The sequence below is a fragment of the Meleagris gallopavo genome, chromosome Z (assembly GCF_905368555.1).
Source record: "Meleagris gallopavo chromosome Z, MGAL_WU_HG_1.1, whole genome shotgun sequence".
Lineage (NCBI taxonomy): Eukaryota > Metazoa > Chordata > Aves > Galliformes > Phasianidae > Meleagris > Meleagris gallopavo.
Genome location: NC_139435.1, coordinates 29,820,036 through 29,833,889, shown reverse-complemented (window position 1 = coordinate 29,833,889; position 13,854 = coordinate 29,820,036). Strand labels below are relative to the sequence as shown.

At 37.9% G+C, this 13,854-nt stretch overlaps 1 protein-coding gene across 9 annotated transcripts in view; it reads left to right on the top strand.

Moving 5' to 3' along the window:
• PTPRD (protein tyrosine phosphatase receptor type D) overlaps positions 1 to 13,854 on the top strand; it is a 1,190,026-nt gene that overhangs the window by 319,683 nt on the left and 856,489 nt on the right. The gene's annotated exons all lie outside the window — the stretch shown is intronic.

Genomic DNA, 13,854 nt, shown 5'->3' with positions numbered 1-13,854 from the left:
AAATTTTCTAGTAAAGCTAAAGCATTTCTTCAGTAATTTTGTGATTGACCACTACACTTAGGCACTTCTCCATGAATTACAGGCAGCTTATTTGCTTCACATCTCTTTTACTCTTTGAGAGCACAAAATAACCTGTGGCCTAGAGGAGGTTTATTAGTGTTAACTGATAATGATGAAGACCAAAGATGCTTTAAACTCAAATTAAAAAAAAAAAAAAAAAACAACACAAAACAACCACCCTTTGAGTCCGATAATTTTCTGCTATTGCCTGATTGCTGATGAAATGAAATTACTAATAAAATAATTACTAATAAACTAGACAGACAGGTTTTTTTGTTTTGTTTTGTTTTTTAAGAAAACATGAGTGACCACATTTTTGATCTAATGAAGAGAATATACCTTGAGCCTTTCCAAATTGTAATTCTAATGTGATTGTCTATTGTATTCTGAGAAAACTAGAAAGAGAAATAGGCTTTGAGCTATCTTCTATCATCAGCATTGCTGCAGTGGCAAAATCTTTGTTAATAGTCCTATTTGCTACCAGTTCTTAGATGAAATGAATAACTACATTATAAAACACAGATGACAGTGGGAGTCATCTTATGCCAAAAGGTCACATGCATACACAGTATACAACATAGTTGCCTTGATTTCTGCATGAAATCAAGAACAACCCTAAATATTGACAATACTTTCCAAAGTACCTGAGGAATGACACCTTCAACAGCAACCATTAATGAGGTGCATACCTAGAGAGAGAGACGATCCCAGGCCAGAAAATAATAACCATGTGAGCCCAGTTCACTCTAAAGAGGGTGACTGAGACTATTGCTTAGGAATCCTGGGTACTGATAGACTTGCTTAATATACACAGATATTCCAATTGCATCTTCATTTGCTTTGTTTTTACAGTTGACTGTGAACAGTTGATCATACAAAAAGTTAAATGGAAGAAACAGTTTGTTTACTGGCACAGATCATCAGCTTTTAGTTTTTCAGAAATGAGTTGAAAGTTAATGAATATGGAAAAGTTTGCTACTAACAACATTGCATGGAGGATTTTTTTTATTATTATTATATTTTATTGCCTATTAAAATAATTAAAACATTTTAAATTGCTTTATATTTCACAATTATAAGGTCAGTTAAAAAAGGTCAAGAGATCTAATAATTCATTTACTCATGTGCAAGGTAAAATTAGCACCAATACCTTCGTATCAACACATGAAATTTCTCCAGATGTTTCTCCCATTTTGTATACAGCATCACAGTTAAATTCTGTTTTAGAAGCTTATCTCGGGATCAAAGAAGCTGGCTAAGCTAGCACTGAACATGGAATTTCAAGTTTATGCTCAGCACAGTGCTGTGTACTTTGCTGTGTTTTACTCAAAATGATAAACTAAAGAAATATTCCAGTAATATTCGAAGAAGAAAGAATATTTTGTTAATAAATTTAGCATTAAAAGGAGAGAAGCATAGTTAGTAGCCATGTTAAAAATGTGCAGTTGAACTAGATGTTTGAAAATTTTCATGGTGACAAATTGTTTTTCATCAAACATGATGTATTTATCTGGCATAACAAATGACCAATGTGTGAAAAGATGATCCCAAATTACTGGAGTTGATGATTATAGTGATGTGAAAATAAATAAATACATAAAACACCTCAACTTTGTGATGTGGAATTTGAACAGTCAGAACACGCCTTTGAGGAAGTAGTCACAGAAGTTTCACTTAATTCCTTTTTTTCAAAATGGAATGATAAATTTAGTAAGTATACAGTAATGCTACAAAAATATAAGGAATGTAAGTAGCACCTTACTTCACTTTATATCATATATACAATCCTTATAAATGTCACAAGAATCCAATGTGATTACTTGCAGAGGAAAATATGAACACATTAAAAATGTTTGTATTTGAGCAACCTCACTTTGATAAAGTCTTTAACAGTAGTTTTGTTGCCGGATTGGTGATAATGGACTAGATAGCAGTTATAATTTGGGTGGAAAATAGCCTGAACTGCTGAACTTACTGTGCTGTGATCTATGATCAGACGGTCACCAATGAGTAGTAGCTGCCTTCAAGGACCAATACCATGGCCATTCATGTTTAACATCTTTCATTAAAAACTGGAATGGTACAGAGGTCACTCTGTAAATAAAACTTAGAGGTCACACAAAAACTTAATGGAAGGAGCAATCTTCTGAAGAATACAGAGATGCTTCTCAGATAAATGTGAACAGTCAGGAGAAATGACTCAGGAATCATGCGAAAGTGAACACAATGCCCTGCATTGTTGTGGTAGAGGTAATATTGAAGACAGGGGATCACCAGCTCTGAAGCAGCTCTGTAGTAAATGTTCTGGGATCACTGAGGAATATCAGGCTGGCCCTAAGGCAGCAGCCCTTCCACATCCCAGACTGCATTAGCAAGCAGCCAGAAGGACTGGAGAAGTGACACTACACTGTTATTCACTACTTGTGTGATGGCATACAATCACATAAGACAGACACAGATGTAATGGAGACAGTCCGGACCTATTCTCCTGGGACTGGAGCACGAGACATTGAAGAAGAAACTGCAGGAACAGGTCTTGTTCAATTTGTGGAAATCATAGCTTTGTTTGGAAGAGGAGGACCTACTGGCATATACAGATAGGAGATCATATGCTGAACCAAACTTCTAAAAGGTAGCAAGAGGAAGGATAAGAGGCAGCAAATACAAACTGTAACATTAGACATTTTAAATAAAAATAAGAAAATAGATTATTGTAAGGATGGTTGAACATTAAGAAAGATTGTTTGGAGAATCTTGGAATATACACTTCATGAAAATACTCCAAATCTGTCTGGACAGGGTCTGAGAAATCTCCTTTAACTGTGTTTTGCACGGGGATCTGGACGAGATGACATCCAGAGGTCTTTTCTATAGATTTAAAACAAACAAACAAACAACAACTACCTTTTTGACTGAAAACACAAAATATTAGAACTAAAGTCCATGCAATCAGGCTTGATTTTTATTCAAGGGGTGTATATATTTGAGAGTTTATCAGCTAGTATCTGTTCCTGGCATACCTAGAGATTCAATCTGCATTGGAGTTACAGAATCTTTCTGTTTAAAGAAGTATACATTTCATTTATATGGAAAAATCTCCTTACCATAAGTTAGTGAGCCATTTTTTATTCTAGATGTCAGTATAAATTTGAAGAAAAATATGATTCTCTTCACAGAGGTTCAACTTAAATTTGAACTTAAGTGAAATGACCTGAAATTCAGCTGGAATGTGATCACATTATACATTGTTCCAGGCTGCTGCTAAGTGAACCCTAGGATTCATCTTCACACTGGTATATATTCAGCTCATACTTTTTAGATAGTTCACAAAAACTTCACTGTAATGTCATGAAGGAGTTTTACAGGGAAAAAAAATAAAATAGGGTTGTCTGACAGAATACTGAAACTAAATTACATATTTCACAAGTATTACAATTTCAAAATGTGTAAAAGTGAAAGTGGAATATTATTTTAGATTAAAATTACTTTTCCTTTATATTAACCAACACAGCTTAACACTTGCAGTCTTGACTACAAATAAATCCTGGTAAAATGGAGTGTATGAAAACAAATACTCTTACTATTTATTTTACAGAATTTCAAACTATCTTGATAGGAGAATATTTTTGTACTGCTCTCCTTCTACGCCTTTTTTTTTTTTTTTTTTTTTTTTTTTCTGAACAAGGGTAAGGAGATGTATGTATAAATTTTCCATTTGGAAACCAAGACAAAGGAAAATCAGTATTTGATACAAGGACTCTGTTGTTAAGCCAGAAATGGAACCTGTTCATCTTAACACGTTCTCCAGGACTTAAGCTTTCTTTCCTATATAAAGTTAAGGCTCTGGATCTGGATACTGTCAGGATCAGATTTTCACTACATTGAGATCTCCTATTTTTTCCCCCGCACAGTTATCTCATTATCAGCTGATTATCCTTGATTCTAATGCATCTTGGAATTCAAGGTTTGAGGTTTTTGAAGCTTTCCTGAAGTCTGCTATGACTACAGCATTTGCCAAAATAGAATTAGTTATTATTTGTCTCTTATAATCTCCTATAATTTTTCCATTTGTTGATGTGAAGAGTAATCTCAAACTTTGAAGACTGGCCATGCTAATGTATAAATAGAGAAAGTGATGACTTCTTTTTTGATTAATTAAGGGCAACAAGGAATCACAGGATCATAGAATGGTCTGGGTTGAAAGGGACATTTAAGATCACATAGTTCCAACCTCTCTATTATGGGCAAGTCATCTTCCTCTAGATGAGGTTGCTCAAAGCCTCATCCAGACTGACCTTGAATGATTCCAGGGAGGAGGCATTCACAACCTCACTGAGCAAATGCTTGAGTGTCTTACCACTCTCACAGTAAAAAATTTCTTCCTCATATCCAGTCTTAGGTCTATCTTCTTCCATTTTCCCTAGTCCTGTCCCTACATGCCCTTATAAAAAGTCCCTCCTCCACTCTCCTGAAGGCCCCCTTCAGGTACTGGAAGGCCCCCCTGGAGCCTTCTCTTCTCCACCCTGAAGAGCTCCAGTTCTAGAGTTAAGTCCAGCTGGTGACCTGCTACAAATGGTGTCCCCCAGGCACCACTGGGGATACTGGGGCCCATCTTGTTTAATATCTTTACTGATGACCTTTGTGAGGGGATTGAGTACCCTCAGTAAATTTGCAGATGAAACCAAGTTGGGAGGTAGTGTTAATCTGCCTGAGCATAGGGAAGCCCTTCAGAGGGATCTAGATATACTAGATTGCTGGGCTGAGGTGAATGAGATGAGGTTCAACAAAGCCAAGTGCTCGGTCCTGCACTTTGGCCACAATAACCCCCATGCAAAACACAATAACATGCAGCGCTATAAGCTTGGGGCAGAGTGGCTAGGTGACTGTGAAGAGGAAAGGGATCTGGGGGTGTTGGTTGATGCTCAGCTGAACACAAGCTGACAGGGTGCCCAGGTGGCCAAGAGGGCCAATACCATCCTGGCCTGCATTACAAATAGCATGGCCAGCAGGAGCAGGGAGGTAATCATTCCCCTGTACTCAGCACTGGTGAGGCTGTGCCTCAAGTACTGTGTTCAGTTTTCAGCCCCTCACTACAAGAAAGACATTGAGGACCTGGAATGAGTCCAGAGAAGGGCAACAAAACTGGTGAGGGGTCTGGAGCATAAGTGTTATGAGGAAGAGATGAGGGAGCTGGGATTGTTTAGTCTGGAGAAGAAGAGGCTCAGAGCAGACCTCATTGAACTCTACAACTTCCTGAAGGGAGGTTGTGATGAGGAGAGGTTTGGCCTCTTCTCCCAGGCAACAAACAGGACCCAAGTAAATGGACACAAGTTGTACCATAAGGAAGAAGATTTTCTCTTAGAGACTGGTCAGGCACTGGAATGGCCTGCCCAGGGAGGTGGTGGAGTCGCCATCCTGGCAGTGTTCAAGAGGTGTCTGGATGAGGAGCTATGAGATATGGTTTAGTAGCTTGCGGTAGTAATGGTGATGGGAGGGCGGTTGGACTTGATGATCTTAGGTAGGTCCTTTCCAACCTTGCAATTCTATGATTCTATGATTTTCTCAGCCAGTCCGCACAGGGGAAGTGCTCCAGCCCTTTGATCATCTTTGTGTCCTTCCTCTGGATATGTTCCAATGACTCCTTGTCCTTCTTTTGTTGGGGGCTCCAGAATTGGAGATAGTTCTCCAGGTGAGATCTCATGAGAGCAGAGTAGAGGGGCAGAATCACCTCCGTTGAGCTGCTGATCACACTTCTCTTGCAACCCCTGATATGTCTGGCCTTCTGGGATGCAAACACACATTGCCATCACATGCTGAATCTTTCATCAACCGACATTCCTAAATCCTTCTCCTCAGGGCTGCTTTCAAGTCATTTTCTGCCCAACCTGTATCTGTGTTTGGGATTGCCCTGATGTCCTGACCCGGGTGCAGGATCTTATACTTGGCCTAGTTAAACTTCAAACCTGTTCAGGTAGTCCTGGATGGCATCCTTTCCTTCTAGCGTGTCAACTGCACCACTCAGGTTGATGTAATTTGCAAATCTGCTGAGGGTGTACTCGATCCCACTGTCCATGTTGCCTGCAAAGATATTAAACAGCACTGGTCTCAACTCCAAATCCCTGAGAAATACCACTCATCACCAGTCCCCACTTTGACACTGAGCCATTGACTGCAACTCTCTGAGTGCCACCATCCATCCAATTCCTTATTCAGTGAGTAGTCCATTCACCAAATCCATTTTTCTCCAATTTGGCAACCAGGATGTCATATGGAGTACTGTAAATTGCTTTGCACATGTCCAGGTTGATGACATCAGTTGCTCTTCCTTTATCCACTGATGCTGTAACTCCATCATAAAAGGCCACCAAGTCTGTCAGAAATGGATTGCCCTTGGTGAAGATATGTTGGTTACTTCCACTCACTTCGACTTTATTTTCCATGTGCCTTAGTAAGGTCTTCAGGAGGATCTGTTCCATGATCTTGCTAGGCACAGAGATGAGACCGACTGGCCTGTAGCTTAAACATGTTGAAATTCTTGCCTGCAGCTCTCATACTAACATCTTCTAATGTATTAAAATAGAGGTTTGACATCATTTTGCATAACTTTTTAGGAATCTTCTGAATAATAACATGTTTATATAAACAACATTCTTAAAGACGTTTGAAGTATGAATATCTTCAAAGATAGAACTTTAAGCAGCTTTGCATATTTTTAAATTAAGAACTTGTTCATGCTTAATAGTAACTATATATAACTGTGCCAGACATATTATCTACTTAATAAATTAGGCAATCTAAGAGCTGACTAAATAGCAATGTTATTTGAATATAATTTAATTTTCTAACATATCAGTATTATTACATATCAGCAGAAGCTGACAACCTCCATTTGCATGAGTACTGTGTATTTGGAGCTACTTTCTGGTTGTGCAAATGTGAAAGCGAGGTGCAGGAAAAGCCATCAATTTCCTATATGTAGAGGAGATAAATGTAAGCATTACAGGGAAAGGGAGAGAGATCCTTTACAAAATTCCAGATTAGGGTCATTAAAACCAAAACTAAGCAGGCCTTCTTTTAGATACATGTCACAACAGGTTTATTTGAGGGATTTTCCATATATTGTGGATGGATAATAACATCCCTGGCTGATTTTTTACTTTTAGATGAAATTGGACAGATCTGTTTATTTATCCACATCTATGTTAATCTCAGAAGAACTTTGCACAGATAGTTTTCTTGCATGAAAATCTCAATCTATAATGAAACATCCCATTCTGAAACTGTCTGCTCAGTTTAATAGGATGAGTAATATCGTATCAATCCTAGAATATCAATCCTAATTTGAGATAAGTAGTATATAAACAACAGGTACATAATTTGTTATTTAAATACGATGTTAAGTACAATAACCTCTGATAGAAAATATTCACAGCGTGTGAGCTGAAGCAAGTATTAATGTAATCTTACTTTGTTTTTAAGATTACAGCCTAAAATTCATTTTTTTTTATATGTAATCAGGTTTTTCCTACATATGGGTTGCTTCAGGTTTGATTCTTTTTTTTTAAAACACTGACTTCAGACATCTTTCACTTCCTAAATATAAGCATTCAAACAGATAACTGTGCAAAATATTTGCCTTGAGTCAAATATAAATATTTCATTTAACACTGTTCAGTCATTTCTGAGGTGATGCTTTGCCAAAATATATTGTTTTACCCATGATTTTTAAAAAATGTACAGCTTTTCCTTGAGATAAGTTATTACTTCTGCCACTGGAATATCTAATGATATTTGACAAGGCTGTGGATAGATGTTGCTTCCATTTCTATCAAAGACTGCCAGATCTTGCAAAGTCGTTTTCCCCTGAATATCTCTGTTTCTTAGAGCTGTCATCTGCATGGAGGTACAAAAATATCTCAGCACTCAACTTCTCCAGTTTATGGATATGCATTTGTTATGCCACTGTGCTAAGTTGACTGATTGTATTTTCAAAATCTTGTCAGAGTTGAAAAGGTAACATATCTTGCTAGGAAAGTAAAAAAAAAAAAATCATTGTATAAATAATATTTTAAATTTCTTCTTGATTAATTTAATTAATATTTTAAATTAATATTTATTTATACTCTATAAAATACTATTATTAGTCCAGAAAAAAATTAGTAAGAAAAACAAATAAAGAAAGAGCAAATAAGAAGAAAGCATTAGAGGAGCGGGCTCCATAATAATGACAGTTAAAACTGTTTTATACACACACATGGTATTTACCTCTGAAATTGTTTGTTGCCTTGGAGATTGTAAGACTAGTGATGTTGGTCTGAGGTGAGGGGGAAGGTAGAGCGAACAATCAGCATCTTAACTCTTTTGTTGGGATTATGTCATTATATGAAATGTCAAACATTTCACTTGTTTATGCTTAGTTGCAATTTAAGATTTACAGAGAACATGAAGTAGATCAAATGTCTGAATTTTAACAGCACTTAGACATTAACCAGTTTGGAGATTTATAAGGTGATTTAGTGAAATATGTGATAAACTTGTTTACAAATTTCTGGATGACAAGATCCACATTAACTTACTAGCAGGACATCTTAAATCATTGCACAGATACATATCTACATACACATATAAGCAGAAATATGTGGATTCAGTGAAATATCTCAACAGTCACACTTGTGAAACAAATGTGTATCATTAAAATGTACAGAAATAGGCAGATGAGTGGAAGAAGAATAAGCTAACATATACTTAGAATTTTCTTATGCTTTAGTTTAGAGGAAAAAAACAATACATTGGGATTTCTAAATGGGTGACAATTGAAGCTTACTCAAGTTGGATTTCTTCAGCCTCAATGGTTTGGTACTACGTCTGAGGTATCTGAATCCAGGGAAGATGCTGGTCACATCCTATTATGATCCAGGAGAGCTCAAAGGAATCACTATTTGTAAGATCTGAAATAACTGTCTTTTGTAACCTATTTTTCCATACCATCTGTCTTGGATGGTGAAATATTCTTGAACTTTCCACCAATTTGCAAACAGCAGAACTTGCTAGATTTGCAAATTCTGTACTACCTTTCTTGCATCTTGACTCAGATACAGACGCACTGGCTGTCAGAAGACCATTCTTCCCAGGCAATGGAAGGAGAATCAGGAGTCAGATACAATACAAGGGTGCCTTAATGTTGTGTTCTGACGTTTTTTATAATTTATAAGCAAGCAGGGATTAGGCAGAAGAAAGAGTGTATTCATGTTCTAGTATCACACTTTTCATGCAAGGAGAAGAATTACACCAAGAACCAAAAGGCCTAGTAGAAGGGTGGAGGAAATCTGTGTGATCAGAATCCACCCTGTGACTGAAGTCAATTTCTGTCATCTGCAGCATGGAGGAGTAGTTGCCTCTTAGCTCTATGCTGATAAACAAATAATGACCATATTCCAATTATAGTTCAAAAATAACTTTATATTTGATTAACCTTTAATAATTGATGCTAATAACAGATTAAGCATTGTTATTTATGTGAGGAGACTTAAACATGAAGAACTTTTGGAACAGCGTAATTTGATAATTTTCCAAACTGATATATAATATAAAAATCAACAATATTTGTCAGTGACCTGGAGGAATTTTGCTGATGATACAAAGGTGGGAGGAGTGGCTGACACATTGAAGGTTGTGCTGCCATTTGGAGAGACTTGTATAGGCAGGAGAGATGGATGGAGAGTAACCTAAAGAGATTCAAGAAGGACAAGTTTAGAAATCTGCATGGGAGGAGAAATAACCACATGCATCACTACAGGTTAGAGGACAACCTGTTGAAAGGGATCTCTGCAGAGAAAATTCTAAGTGACCAAGTAGACAAAGTAGACCAGGTTGACCATGAGCCAGCAGTTTGTTCCTGTGTCCACAAATACCATTTTTATCACAGGATGCATTAAAAACACAGCCAGCAGGTTAAGGGACATGATCCTCCTACTCTGCTCTGCCCCAGTGAACTCACGTACGGAATATTGTGTCCACTTCTGGGCTACTCAGTTCAAGAAAGACAGGAGTATTCTGGAGAGAGGCCGGTGGAGGACAATAAAGTTTATTAGGGAGATTAGCATCTCCCTTATGAGGAAAGGCTAAGAGTCCTGAGACTGTTCATCTTGGGAAAGACTGAGAGGGGAATTTATTAACACTTCTAAATATGTGAAGTGCAGGAGCCAAATGGATGGGGCCAGGTCCATTTTGGTGGTGCCCAGCAAAATGACAAGGACCAATGGGAACAAACTGGAACACAGGAAGTTCCATCAGAACATAAGGAAAAGCTTTACTTTGTGATGACAAGTTGGCAGAAAGTGTCAGTCTGCCTGCAAGTTGGAATGTCCTGCACAATGATCTGAACAAGCTGGAAAGCTGGCCTGAGGCCAATGGGATGAAGTTCAACAATATCCAGTGCAGGGACCTGAACTTAGGCCACAACAACTCCAGACAATGCTACAAGCTTGAGGCAGAGTGTCTGGAAGACTGTGTAGAAGAAATGAACCTGGGGATGTTGGTTGACGTTTGGCTGAACATGAGCCAGCAGCATGCCCAGGTGGCCAAGAAGGCCAATGACATGCTGGCTTGTGTCAAAAATAGTGTTACCAGCAGGAGCAAGGAATTATCCCTCTTTACTCAGCTCAGAACAACACCTTGAGTACTGTGTTCAGTTTTGGGTCCCTCACTACAAGAAAGACACTGAGGCCCTGGAACATGTTCAGAAAAGGGCAATGGAGGGGTCTGGAGTGCAAGTCTTATGAGGAATGATTGAGGGAACTGGGATTGTTCAGTCTGGAGGAGAGGAGGCTCATGGGAGATGTTACTGCTTTCTACAACTACCGGAAGGAAGATTATGGCAAGGTGGAGGTCAGCCTCTTCAATCATGTAAGTAGCTAAAGGGAATGGCCTCAATATTGCACCAGGGAAGATTAATGTTGGATATTAGGAAATACTTATTTTCCAAAAGAGTGGTAAGAAACTGGAATGGAATGGAACTGACTGCTTAGAGAGGTCATGGAATCACTACTGTGATCAAGAGATATTTTGATGTTGCACTGAGGGACATGGTTTAATGGTAAATGTTGGTGATAGGTGGATGGTTGGAGTGCATTGGATGTCTTTTTCATTCTTGGTGATTTTATGATTCTATGACAGAGTATTGGAACAAGTTGCCAAGAGGTTTTGAAGTCTCCTCTGGAGAGACTCCAGAGAGAGAGGCTAAAAACCTGCGTGGTCACTTTCCCATGTAAACTGCTCTAGAAAATCTGCTTTACCAGGTGCATTGGACTAGGTGATTTCCAGAGATCCCTTCCAATACCTGTGATTCTGTGACTGTGTTTAACAGAACAATTGCAACTATAGCCAGTAGAACTGTGATAGGGTGCAACATGGACTACCACCTTGGACTTTTGGATGGCAGATTTTGGTCTATTTCAGACCATGATTGAGAGAGTCTCTTGGAAGGTAGTTCTGGAGGGCATGGGAGCACAGAAAGGCTGGAATACTTTAAGGAAGTAGATGCAGGAGCTGACTATCCCCAAGTCACAGAAGATGAGCCCATGGGGAAGGAGACTAGTCTGACAGAATAGAGACTTTTGGCTGGAACTCAGGAACAGAAGGAAAGTTTATGGTCTTTGGAAGAGGGGGCAAGCAACACATGAGGATTACAAGTACGTAGTGAAGCTGTGCAGGGACAAAATTAGAAAAGCCAAAGCTCAGCTAGAACTGACAACAATAAATATTTCTATAAATACATCAACAATAAGAGAAGGGCAAGAGGGAACCTCCATCACTTTTTGGACACAGGTTAACACAGTGACCAAGAATCAGGATAAGGCTGAAGTACTTCATGCCTTCATTGGTTCAGTCTTTTACAATAAGACTGATTGCTCCCAGCCCGCTATGCTGGTAGACAGGAATGAGGAACAGAACAGCCCTGCATAATCCATGATTATGCACATGGGCTGTTTAGTCTGGGGAAGAGGAGGCTGAGAGGACACCTTATTGTTCTTGTCAAATACTTGAAAGGTGATTGTAGCGAGTGTGGGGTTGGTCTCTTCTCACTGGTGACAGGTGACAGGAGGAGGAGAAATGGCTTCATGTTGCACGGGGGGAGGTTTAAGGTGGAAATTGGGAATATAGAAAGGGTGCTTAAGCACTAGAATAGGCTCTCCAGGAAGGTGGTTAAGTCACAATCCCTGAATGTGTTTAAAAACCATCTAGATATGCTGCTCAGGGACATGATTTAGCAGTGGCTTGTGAGATTTAGGGTAGTATGGTTAGGTTGCAGTTGGACTCGATGATCTTTAAAGTCTTTTCCAACCTGAGCAATTCTATGATTCTATGATTCTATGATTAGGTTCAGTATACCATTTGCTTTTGGAGATCATCCAAATAGGGTTTCCCACCACTGGTGTTCTCCATCCTTCCTAACTCTTTCCAACACTTGATGCATTACATTAACACTCTGATTGTCTTTGATAAGAGTCTTTTGTCCCAGTAACTGGGATCTTTTAAGAAGGTATGTTGAGTCAGATGACAAAGAAGTCATTTGACTATAGGTAAATTCATTGCAAGTGTGATAAATTATAGCATAACACGTAATCAAACCCTTCCTTCCATTGTTGTTGTGACTTTAAATTTTGCAGTTCTATGCAATGGAAAACAGGAAAACACAAAAACCAACAACTCTGGAAGATACATCTTTTACCAAAGAAGTTGACAGTTTGTAATTTCAAAGTAAAGTATTCTAAAGCAAAATGTTAAAAAATAAAGTTAGGCTTCCAGAACCACATGTTCAGCTAATTTTTTACTTTTTTAAGAATTCAAGTCCTATCTCTTGAACAATTTTAGGCTTTTTACAACCTTCACCAGTAGCCTCTCACATTAGTGAAATTGCTGGTAATTAAACTTTCCCTTCCCTTCCTTTCCCTGCCATTCTTTGTCCAGGTAAATGTTTTTAAAATGGAAATTTGTTTCAGAAGACATTGAAGATGTATAAAATCACTTCAGCTCTGTAATGAAAAGATCAGAAGTGAACTTTTTCACTTATATTATTTACTTATCTGTCTATTTCCCTGAATAATTAATATGCGTGAAAAATATACCCCCTTAAGCAATAGTTTGTAGCTAGTGGCTAATTCATTGATTACTGCTCCTTTGAAATATTACTACAATTTGTGCTGACACTTACAAGTAACATGATTTAGGGACAACACTTTCCCAATTAACATTATAATGTGTAACTTTATTTAAAAATCATATTACTATGTAAAACCTATTAAATAAGCAATAGAATTCCTATCACTAGTGCACAGATATTTACGTTATAGAAATTCACAGTTATTTAAATATTTATAAAATGAGAGTTGAGAGCAGCAGTTTTGAAAAGCAGTTAATAACAAACAGACATCAAGGGAGTCATCATTAGAACAGCAAAGTGCTTTGCAACTCCAATAACTTCACTGATGCAGAAGCAGACCATCAAATTTAATTAAAAGCAATCAAAAATAAACTGAAAAATTGAACTGCAAAAGCCTATCCTTTCCCAGCAGCTGAAGGCAAAGTGAAAGAGAAGGGAGAACCTTGAAAGTAGTAATAAATTGGTAAGCCTTACTGCTTGCAACTTGTAATTTGCTCTGTCAAATTTTAATATCAGTTAAACTATCTTAAATCTTTATGCACAGTCACTCTACTATTTGTGTGATAAAATCTGAAGTCAAAGTTTCAGTTCATTTCCTTTCTTGCTTTTTTTTTTTTCCACATAATTCTGAA